Source organism: Podarcis raffonei, chromosome 4 (assembly GCF_027172205.1).
Source record: "Podarcis raffonei isolate rPodRaf1 chromosome 4, rPodRaf1.pri, whole genome shotgun sequence".
NCBI classification, from domain to species: domain Eukaryota; kingdom Metazoa; phylum Chordata; class Lepidosauria; order Squamata; family Lacertidae; genus Podarcis; species Podarcis raffonei.
This window is the reverse complement of record NC_070605.1, coordinates 95810326-95822418: the sequence shown is the minus strand read 5'-3', so window position 1 is coordinate 95822418 and position 12093 is coordinate 95810326. Positions and strand designations below refer to the sequence as shown.

At 41.7% G+C, this 12093-nt stretch overlaps 1 protein-coding gene across 3 annotated transcripts in view; it reads left to right on the top strand.

Moving 5' to 3' along the window:
• The window catches only part of ABCC4 (ATP binding cassette subfamily C member 4), a 164404-nt gene that overhangs the window by 83127 nt on the left and 69184 nt on the right, over positions 1-12093 (top strand). The window lies entirely within an intron of this gene.

The following is a 12093-nucleotide window of genomic DNA, read 5'->3' as shown; positions in this document are numbered from 1 at the left end:
TAATATAATGTTCCTAGCAACCACGGCTTCAAGACAAACACCACTGCCTGTCTTCTCATCACCCGCCCTTGTCCCCCTCCTCCCCGGCCAAACATGTTTTAGTAAAAAGAAAATAAATTAGAGGGGTTAGTGCAGGGGTCAGCAAACCTTTTCAGCAAGGGGCTGGTCCACTGTCCCTCAGACTTTGTGGGGGGCCGCACTATATATTTTTTTGGGGGGGGGGAATGAATGATTCCTATGCCCCACAAATAACCCAGAGATGCATTTTAAATAAAAGGACACAGTCTACTCATGTAAAAACACGCTAATCCCTGGAGCACCCGCAGGCCGGATTGAGAAGGCGATTGGGCTGGATCTGGCCCCCGGGCCTTAGTTTGCCTACCCATGGCGTTAGTGCTTTGTTACACTAGGATAAGAACGTAAGAAAAGCCTGCAGGGTTAGGCCAGAACCATCTAAGTCCAGCAGCCTTCTCACAGTGGCCAACCAAGTGCCTAAGGGAAGCCCACATGCATATTTTCTCCTGATGAAAATGAAGGCAGCACCTGAGAGACTGTTTTCTCCCCATCCACTTTTGAATCCTTGGGAAGTGCATGTGTCCCTTATTTATGCCACAGGCTGTGAAGTAGGGCTGAGCGATCTATCGATCTATCATCCAAACCAGTTTGAAGTCCATATCGTGATATTGGCTTCATAATTTCTGACCTGGCAATATATCGGAAATCATGATGTGTGCGCACGCACTATGCAAAAATCACAATGTGGGGAAAACTGTGAAGCCAACCGATGCCTCTACATAGCTCCGGCCTTATTTCAGACATTGTTATATATCTAGGGTACACTTTCCCTAAAGGTCTAGGAAAGTTCTTGTGTTTTTAGCTGTGTTCATGTACCTGTCATTCCTAAGCCATATGATTCTACTTCATTGTTACCCAGAATGAACATGTGAATTCGCTTTTTCACTTTTAGTTTCTTTTTTGCAAAATTTATTTAAATTGATTTTTAAAAGCTGATTTTCCCTGTCCCAACTTCCTTGTTTTAAAGCAAAAGATTCCCCCCCCCCCTTACTAGAAGCTCTGGCAAAACACACTTTTTAAAAACATTGCGTTACTCAACAGGACCTCACAAGGCAGGTAACCAAAGCTACAGTTTGTTGGAGTTGATTAGCAACTTGATTACCCATGAGAACTAAGTCGTTATTTTAAAATGTGAATATTGCATATAAATAATCTTCCTTGTGGAATTATTAGTGTAGCTATTGGCTAGGTTGATGCTAGCTTGGCTCTAAAATGGAATTATATTATTCTGGCACTCGTTAGCAGTTGTCATAACTGTAGACGTTACTTTATGCAACACTTGCGCATGTTTGTTTTGGGTTAGAAAGCCAAGACGGTGCTTTTACTGTGCTTATCTCATAAAGCTTATTTATTCCAAGCTTTGAAATATGTGTTTTGGTGTGTGTTTTTAAAGAGAGGGGGAAGATACATGCCTCTCAAGTGTGTTTGAGAAAAATCCCTCTTCAAAAACTCCTCAAGCAGCCTTTTGGAGAATGAGACAGGAACTTGTGAGAAAAACGAGAGACAAAGTCTGAGATGCTCTCCGGATTGAGACTTCAAAGGGCAGAAGTGCTTTGTGACATAGTTTTATGAACATTTCATTACGGGGTTGTGTCTGCCCTCCAGCCCCCTAGGCCCTGCATCTAAATTACAAAGTGAAACCAAATTCCCAAGTAGTTGTGAGTAACCGTGTTGGCTTCTACCGTTTAGGTGAGCAAATATGACTCATGGGCAGAATGCGAAGGTTTTCCAGAGTTCATGACATTTCAGCAATTCCTTCTGACATGTACCGTGCTGGACCCTACATTCCCTTAGAGATGCTGGCCTGGTTCCAGGGAGCGCACGACTAGGCAGTTTGAACTTGTGATTCTCAAACAGCAGCACCATGAAATAAGAGGCGAGATTTATCTATTTTTGGCACCATAGAAAGTTTGAAAAGCTGTTTGTGAGATGGTTACTTATGCCCTGCTTAGATTTACAGTGGTACCCCAGGTTACAGACGCTTCAGGTTACAGACTCCGTGAACCCAGAAATTGTACCTCGGGTTAAGAACTTTACCTCAGGATGAGAACAGAAATTGCACGCCGGTGGCGCGGCGGCAGCAGGAGGCCCCATTAGCTAAAGTGGTACCTCAGATTAAGAACAGTTTCAGGTTAAGAACGGACCTCTTCAGCAACTGCAGTGGGTTTCATTTATTTCCTGATGAAGAAAATGCTTGCTTTATTTTACAACTCGGCCATCCCCAGGACTGGAAATGAAGCTGTTAACTAAAGATGAACCAATGCTTCTTTACCCCCGTCCCAACTTATCCATCTGAATCTCAAACTAGCAAGGTTTTTACATTTTGAAGGTACGTGCTGAATACGGCTGTGCCAAATGGGAAATGGGAAAAAGGTAGCCCATAATACTGCAAGAAATTGCATTCCTCTTAATATAGAATTGTAGAGCTTTGAAAATTATTCGCTCTCTGGAGATGTCCCTAAAATGAGATTTGTATTGACACCAAAAGGCAAAACCTGAATTGTGTTTTGAAAGGAACGGTTCTAAGTCCTCAAGAGGTTTCTCATACTCAGAACTTGTCCTGCCTGCTTTTTTCTTTTTTCTTTTTGACACACAGTGACAATCTCACAATAAGTATGTACAGTGGTACCTCAGGTTAAGTACTTAATTCGTTCCGGAGGTCCGTTCTTAACCTGAAACTGTTCTTAACCTGAAGCACCACTTTAGCTAATGGGGCCTCTTGCTGCTGCTGCGCCGCCGGAGCACAATTTCTGTTCTCATCCTGAAGCAAAGTTCTTAACCCGAGGTACTATTTCTGGGTTAGCGGAGTCTATAACCTGAAGCGTATGTAACCTGAAGTGTATGTAACCCGAGGTACCACTGTACCTCCCTCTGACTACATATTTGTCTCCAGATATACAAGAGTATCTGATTGTTACAGTACACTAAGTGGGCTTCCATTTTTCCCCTCTTTGAAGTCAGGTCACCTGATGTCATGGCGATGTCAGGTGACTGGCTGCTCACCTGTAAAAGTGGCCTGTGAGCAGGTGGGGGGACCTCAGGGTCCAGCTGACCAGATGGATCGTGTTCCCCACCCCTACTTGGTGCGAGTGGTCCTGTTTGTATCTCCTATGGCAGTGTTTCCCAACCTTCGGTCTCGAGCTGTTTTTGGACTACAACTCCCATCATCCCTAGCTAGCAAGACCAGTGGTCAGGGATCATGGGAACTGTAGTCCAAAACAGCTGGAGACCCAAGGTTGGGAAACATTGTCCTATGGCACCTGCAAAAGGGCTCAGTAAATGCCCTTCCTGTTGAATTCCTGCTTGCACTGGCTTATCCTTTCCTGCATTGAACACCATCACACTTATTTCATTGGATGCTAGAGTGGAATATCCTCCTCCTTCCTGTTTTAGTCAGAGGAGAGGTAGAAATAATAATAATAATAATTTATTATTTATACCCCGCCCATCTGGCTGGGCCTCCCCAGCCACTCTGGGCGGCTTCCATAAAAACCAAAAATACAGTAAAATATCACACGTTAAAAACTTCCCTGAACAGGGCTGCCTTAAGATGTCTTCTGAATGTTCGGTAGTTGATTATTGCTTTGACATCTGCTGGAAGGGCGTTCCACAGGGCGGGCGCCACTACCGAGAAGGCCCTCTGCCTGGTTCCCTGCAGCTTTGCTTCTCGCAATGAGGGAACCGCCAGAAGGCCCTCGGCGCTGGACCTCAGCGTCCGGGCAGAATGATGGGGGTGGAGACGCTCCTTCAGGTATACTGGACCGAGGCCATTTAGGGCTTTAAAGGTCAGCACCAACACTTTGAATTGTGCTCGGAAACGTACTGGGAGCCAATGTAGGTCTTTCAAGACCGGTGTTATATGGTCTCGGCGGCCGCCCCCAGTCACCAGTCTAGCTGCCGCATTCTGGATTAGTTGTAGTTTCCGAGTCACCTTCAAAGGTAGCCCCACGTAGAGCGCATTGCAGTAGTCCAAGCGGGAGATAACCAGAGCATGCACCACTCTGGTGAGACAGTCCGCAGGCAGATAGGGTCTCAGCCTACGTACCAGATGGAGCTGGTAAACAGCTGCCCTGGACACAGAATTGACCTGTGCCTCCATGGACAGCTGTGAGTCCAAAATGACTCCCAGGCTGCGCACCTGGTCCTTCAGGGGCACAATTACCCCATTCAGAACTGTTCTCCCTGAGCATCTTTGAAGGTGCTGATGTAGTTACCTTTCCTCCCCATTAATGCAGGTAGCAGAAAGAGGGGAAAGCTTATGATAATATTTTATTCTCTTGTTAATTATGCTGTTTTAAATGTGCATTTGATATCTGACTTCCTTTAGTGATGTTTTCTTTTGAAATTTTTGATATACAGTGGTACCTCGGGTTACATACGCTTCAGGTTACAGACTCCGCTAACCCAGAAATAGTACCTCGGGTTAAGAACTTTGCTTCAGGATGAGAACAGAAATCATCCAGCGGCAGCAGCGAGAGGCCCCATTAGCTAAAGTGGTGCTTCAGGTTAAGAACAGTTTCAGGTTAAGAACGGACCTCCAGAACGAATTAAGTACTTAACCCGAGGTACCACTGTACCTTTTTGTATATTGTATACAATAAACAGTGGTACCTCGGTTTTCGAACTTAATCCATTCCAGAAGACCGTTCAAGTTCCGAAATGTTTGAAAACCGAAAAATCAATACGGATGCCTCAAAACTGAAAACTCAACACGGAAAACTTAAAATGGAAGCCGCCTTGGAAGTTCAACTTCCAAGGCGTGTTCGAAAACGGAAGCATTTACTTTCCGGGTTTACGGCGTCCGAGTTCCGAAACGTTTGTCAACAGAGATGTTCAAAAACCGAGGTACCACTGTACTTGAAATGTTTAATACTTAAATACAATATACTTGAAATGTTTAATATACTTTTTTGTATATTGTATACTCTACAGTCGACCTCCTTTGTAATGTTTTATTTTAGAATCTTTAAGATAATATTTTAGTTTCCTGTTAATTATGTTGCTTTGAATGTATGTATTATTTCACTTTCTGCAGTAATGTTTTATTCTGGCTTGTTTTATTTGATGTTTTAATGTGTTGTATACCGCTTGGAGATTTTTTTCTTCAAAATATAAAGTGGTGTTGAGATATGACGATGATGATTCTTGCAGCAAAGTTGTGGTTCTATCTATCTTCCTGTGCTAGTCTTTCTGTGTTATACTGCACACCCCACAACAGCCAATTTGTGACTGGCAGCCACGGCACTTTTTCAAAATCCCAAATGTGCCCACAGATGTAGTGTCTAGGTTCCTTCATGAAAGATATTATGGCTAAGCTTTCCCCACAGAGATAGCCAACATAGTGCCCTATAGACCAGGGTTTCCCAAACTTGGGTCTCCAGTTGTTTTTGAACTATAACTCCCATCATCCCTAGCTAGCAGGACCAGTGGTCATGGATGATGGCAACTGTAGTCCAATAATAGCTGGAGACCCAAGTTTAGGAAACCCGTGTCTAGATGTTGCTGGACTGAAACTCCCTTAATTCCTGACCATTAGCCACGCCTAGCTGGTGCCAGTGGGAGTTCAATGACATCTAGCTGGCATCATGGCTACCCTTATCTACCCTCTTAGTTACCGTATTTTTCACTCTATAAGACGCACCAGACCACAAGACGCACCTAGTTTTTGGAGGAGGAAAACAAGAAAAAAAATATTCTGAATCTCAAGCCAGAACAGCAAGAGGGATTGCTGCGCAGTGAAAGCAGCAATCCCTCTTGCTGTTCTGGCTTCTGGGATAGCTGTGCAGCCTGCATTCGCCCCATAAGATGCACACACATTTCCCCTTACTTTTTAGGAGGGAAAAAGTGTGTCTTATAGAGCAAAAAATACGGTAATTAATTTATCTAAAAGTGGTTTTGTGTGATCTCACATTCTTCTTTATGTGGACCTTAGTTACAGAAGAATATTTCCTTGAAGTTATCCTGCCTCAGTGGGTAAGACAGGCCTGGTTTTAATTAACATGCAGAAGGACATAGGGTTATGAAATTTAATTGGGACCATTGGTCCCAATCACTATTTGAATATCTGTAGCAATGGAAGGGATGACGGAATCCAAGGAAAGTCATCAAACGGATATTAGGTGGCTTTAAATATATATCTCAACTGGTTTATCATAGTTCCCTAGCCTTTTTTAACCTAACCACCTAAGCTCATGCACATTGCATAAGGGCCTCGCTGGTACATGATGCTCCTTCGTCTTACATTTGCAAGGTTGCCAAATGTGGGAGCAGATAATTACATGGATAAAAGTGGCAGTGATAACATTGAGAAGCGGGAGTACACATGAAGTCTTTTATTTCAGTTTATATCTTGCATATCTGTAAAACTTACAACAGGGGTGGCTACCCTGTGGCACTCCAAATGCTGTTGGATTCAGAACGCCCTCCCATCAGATGTCAAGGAAATAAGCAACTATCTGACTTTTAGATGACTTCTGCTCTGTTTAGGGAAATTTTTAATGTTTGATGTTTTATCATGTTTTTAATATTCTGTTGGGAGCCACCCAGAGTGGCTGAGGAAACCCAGCCAAATGGGCGGGGTATATATAATATAATATAATATAATATAATATAATATAATATAATATAATATAATATAATATAATATAATATAAATTTCTGCTCTCATCAGCCCCAGCGAGCATGGCCATTAGCCAAGGACCAGGGATGATGTCCAGCAACACTTACCAAACCACAGGTTTAAGCTGTTCTGGCTTACCCCAAGGTGGCACAAAAGAGATGTAAAGATTAGGGTTACTTACTTACTTTGCCAAACCTCTATGAGGCATTACAAGTATAGGCCATCATAAAACATCCATATATAAAATCTTAAAATATATACAAATAAACAGCCATGTAAAATATATAACGAGGATTTTTATTGGGATTTCTTCCCATTAAATAGTGCCATTCACCAGAGATACAGTGGTACCTCGGGTTAAATACTTAATTCGTTCCAGAGGTCCGTACTTAACCTGAAACTGTTCTTAACCTGAATACCACTTTAGCTAATGGGGCCTCTTGCTGCTGCCGCGCCACCGGAGCATGATTTCTGTTCTCATCCTGAAGCAAAGTTCTTAACCTGAAGTACTATTTCTGGGTTAGCGGAGTCTGTAACCTGAAGCGTATGTAACCTGAAGCATATGTAACCCAAGGTACCACTGTACTATTGACAAAAACTCAGCCACCCTTGCAGTTACTTCCGGGTTAATGTCAGACGGATAGAATCTGATATTTTCATTGTGTTGTGATGTCAGACTACCCAAAAAGGGGATAGCACACATTTGCGTAGCTGGTTGTACAATGGATAGTAGAAAAGGATATGTTCTACGGATTTAGGCAGGATGGCAAACATTTAAAAAGTCTCAGATTTTGGAAGTGAAACCTGCATGTTCTCAGGTTTTTTCTTTTGTAATCAAAATACTAAATACTTCTGAGTAAACCTAAGATTATTTATCAGTTTGTAACTTGCTTTGGTGTGTAAGTCTTCTTTGGCGATCACTCGTAGACGAGTAAAATTGTCTTCCATGAACACGGTCTTAACAGCGAGTCCGTAAGTGACTGTGGAGGCCAATTCTGGATCCATACGTTCTTCCACAGTGGGGACACAGGTTTTTGGGCAGGAGTTGATCACGGTGAGGGTTTGCCAAGCGTGCCTTCCTCTTAGCACGTTTTTCCCTTTTGTCCTGAGTTTGAGTGTCTTCAAAGCCCATGACACCTTTGATAACGGCTGTTCTCCAGTTGGAGCGCTCGCAGGCCAGTGTTTCCCAGTTGTCGGTGTTTATACTACATTTTTAAAGATTTGCCTTTTGTTGACCACCAGCATTTCACTTTCCATTTTAAAGTTTGGAATAGAGTAGTTGCTTTGGAAGACAATAATCAGGCATCCAAACAACATGACCAGTCCAACGAAATTGATGTTGAATCATTGCTTTGACACTGGTGATCTTTGCAAATATCCAGCGAGTGAGGGTGTGTCAGTAACCACGTGCTAAGCAGGGAAGCATGTGCATCTTCCCGAGGGATGAACATTTCGTGAGATATCCACACCCAATCAGAAATCTCACATGGACAAAGAATGGTGAAATTCTCTTTATCTTGTGGCAGGATATTCCGGTTGACCAGTTTATCTTTAGGTTGCATGAGCACTGTCGTAAGCCACCACCACTTTCTTTGTCAATGAGAGCTGAAGGTGGTTTGTTTTGTTTTTAAAGAGTGGCCATCGTATCTTTGCTGTTGATCTGAATTTGACTTATGGCATGAAATGCATGCAATTTCTGTTGTTTCTTTGATCTGCTCATTCATTTGGAGAAGATGCTTCTCTGTGAGGCATGGAATTAAGGAGACCAGCCTCTTCCCCAATTTGTGGGTGGGGAAAACCCTGAGTTTTGCAGCATCGCTGGACTTCTGTGATATCTTATGTGGTTGTAGTAAATCCTTCAATAGTTGTTTAAATAACGGACAATGAGACAGATAATGGGGTATTGGGCAGAAATTTAACTACAGGGAAGTGGAAACAGCAGTCACTGCCTTCTTACAAGCCTAGTCTTAATGGTGCAGGCTCGTTTTGTAATAATCATATTGCCATAAGAAAATTTCCCACTTCCCTAAATAAGTGATTAGATTTAATATGCTTATTTGACCTTTAATGTTTCGTTTACTAAATATATGTCATGTTAATTTTGCGAACTTTTTCAGATAGCCAAAAGTGGTTGAACTGAAAGATTCAATAAAGTACACAGTGTACTTTGAATTATTTATTTATTCTATATTTAGCAGCGTGGGTGTGCATAGCGCTTCAGAACACTGGAGTCAACTCCTAGGGGCTGAGGTCCCTTCACCCCCCAATAAAATATTTGAGGGGGCTGCCCCCCGAAAGTTGATGGGCATTGCCATTCAAGCAGTGTGTGTGTGCCATTTCATGTGATCGATTATACGGGGTTGGGCTTATCTGCCCTCCCCCAATATTTTATTCAGGTTGGCACCCCTGATTCAGAATGTGACAGGTCTCTTGTCCTGTAGAGTTTACAATCTATAATGGGGAAACAGAGAAAATAGAGTCAGGTGTAATCAATGGAGGCATATACAATTGTTTCAGTTTATATGTTCTTAGTTACAGGCTGAGGCTAGAATCCTGTATGCAGTTGCTTGGGAATAAGTACCATTGAACTCAGGACTTACTGATGGTGATGGGCATGTATAAGATTATGAGATCCCACAGTAGGCTATGGAAACCACAGAGTTGAACCAAAGACATCAGGGAAAAGTAGGTTTTGAGAAGAGATTAGAAGGAAGAGAGGTGATATCACAACAGGTGTTTTAGAAAGCAGTTCCAAGCATAAGGGGCAGCAAGGGAGAAAGGGCAGAGTTTTCTAAGGGAGAAGGACAACTTTCCACAAATTTATTTGGGAATTGTTTTTAATGGGATGCTGGTGAATTTTTCAAGGCATGACATCTCAATAGTATACACTTCTTTTACATAGTTTAGATTCTGGGGTGGGATGGGGGATGAAATTAGAAATTGTTTTAACATGTTGATTTTTAGCATGTCTGAAAAGATGTGCCCGAGAATATATTTGCTTCCCATAGAGTTGGGAGGGGGGAGTTAATTCGAACTTTAATTTTAGAATAGGCTACTAGTAGATTTAGCCATTCATATGACCTGCATTGTGTTTGTTCATTAGGCTATTAATTTTAACTTTAAATGTACTTAATTTAAAAAGTTGCTGGGGGTGTGAACTTTATGTGAAATAATTTCCCATCCCTCATCTTGTGTAAGAAACCAGCCTTCGCTTCACCCTTAATAGCTAGAAGTGACATTTCTTTCTTTACTTTTTTTTTAAATAATAATTTGTGTTAGTTTTCAATTACCAATCCAATAGAAGTGACATTTCAGGATAGTACTTATTTTTGAAGTTGATGGTTTTTCCCTCCCATCTCATAAAGACATGTTAAAAGTGGGTGTGGCTCATTTTATAGTCAGATGGGTGGGGTACAAATACAACAGCAGCAACAACAACACAGTGGTACCTCAGGTTACAGACGCTTCAGGTTACAGACTCCGCTAACCCAGAAATAGTACCTCGGGTTAAGAACTTTGCTTCAGGATGAGAACAGAAATCGTGCTCCGGTGGCACGGCAGCAGCAGGAGGCCCCATTAGCTAAAGTGGTGCTTCAGGTTAAGAATAGTTTCAGGTTAAGAACGGACCTCTGGAACGAATTAAGTTCTTAACCCAGGTACCACTGTAATAGTAGTAGTAGTAGTAGTAATTATAATAATAATATTTTTGCTCTACGCTTCATCTTGATGGTAAAGGTATAAATGAAATTCAGGTGCCGAGATCAACAAATCCATCTTTAGCTGGTCTCATTGAAGAGCATAATTATTTGGCAATACCAAATGATTTGCATTGGGCCACAAATCATCTGGGTTGGGCAGTGATTCTCACCTAGGGTTTTTTCTCACTTAGGGTTGAGCTGCAAGAAATGGCCCCAGGCTCATCTTTGGTGCAGCAAGTTCTCTAGCGCCAGTGGGATTTAGTTGTTCTTGTTCTGCTGTGCTGTGCAATGCTAGGAGGATAAGTGTTTTATCACAGCAACTGCTTTGAGAGGCAGCTGAGAGAAAATCTAGCTTGCTTTGTCTGGCTTCCCAAAGAATAAAATTCCAAAGCTAAGTGGTGATGCTACCAAAAGCAACCTGTACTACTGTTCGCTTGCAAATACTTATTTCAAATATGGCCTGCGTTTAATGGACATAATGTAGAATGTTTGGTGTGTGTAAGTAAATCATTTGATACAGTTCAGGGATGAATCCAGACTTTATCCCAAGAGTAGATCCATTGAAATCAATGACACTAAAGATATATTTTAGTGGGTGTGCTCTAATAAGTTTGGATCCAACTGTCTCTCTGGTATAGTCTATCCTTTAAATTGTATTATAAAAACACTTTATTACTAAGCAATATAAGAACAGGGGATTTTTATTTTTATAAATAAAGCAGGAGGTCCTTATCAGAAATTTCATTCAAGTGAAAAAAGTGTGAATGTTTAATTGATAACAGATTAACAACGATTTATTGTATTAAATAAGCAGAAGGTTGTTGTTTTTGTTTGTTGTTATGGTTTGTCTTTTTGCATTTTTATATTGTAAACCACTCTATGATCTTAGGATGAAGGGCTAAGTGGTGGTACCTCGGAAGTCAAATGGAATCCGTTCCGGAAGTCCATTCGACTTCCAAAACATTCGGAAATCAAGGCGCGTAAGCCGCGTCTGACGTTCAGGTTCCAAAGAATGTTCACAAACCAGAACACTCACTTTTGCAGCGTTTGGGAGCCAAAACGTTCTACTTGCAAGGCGTTCGGTCACCAAGGTACAGCTGCACCAGAGCTCAGCAGTCTTACATTGCTTTGTTCTAGAGATCACCAAAACTTGAACAAAACAAAAAATATTTTGGAAACATTTGTAACTTCTTTGGGATATGCCCAAAATATTTACTTCCTCTCCCAGGTTGAAATATAAAAGTCTCCATAGTTACCAAAGATTATATCCAAACACAAGGGCCAAATCTTGATTCCATTTATCTCTGGTGGTGAAGCATATGTGCCATTTTACTCAATGTTTTAATGATCTTGGGCACAGGGAGACTTGTAAGAACCATCATGAAATCTAGCATGCCTTTTGAAATGATATATTCAGTGCTGCTCTTAAACATGCAGTCTTATTTATCCCATGGAGCAAAGCTATTAAATGTAGGCCCAAACAGTTTGCTTGATTTGGAAATGTCTATTTTCTGTTTCTGTATTGGGTTGTCAAGTGGCGATAAAACAATGTCTCTAAGGCTGCAATACTGTGCACAGTTCTTAAGGAGAAAACAACAGCAGCAACTGAAGATCGTGGGACTTTACTTCCAAGTAAAAATGTTTAGGATTGTTCTGCCTGCTTCTTTTCCTTTTCAATTAGGAGCGAAACAACGCTACTTG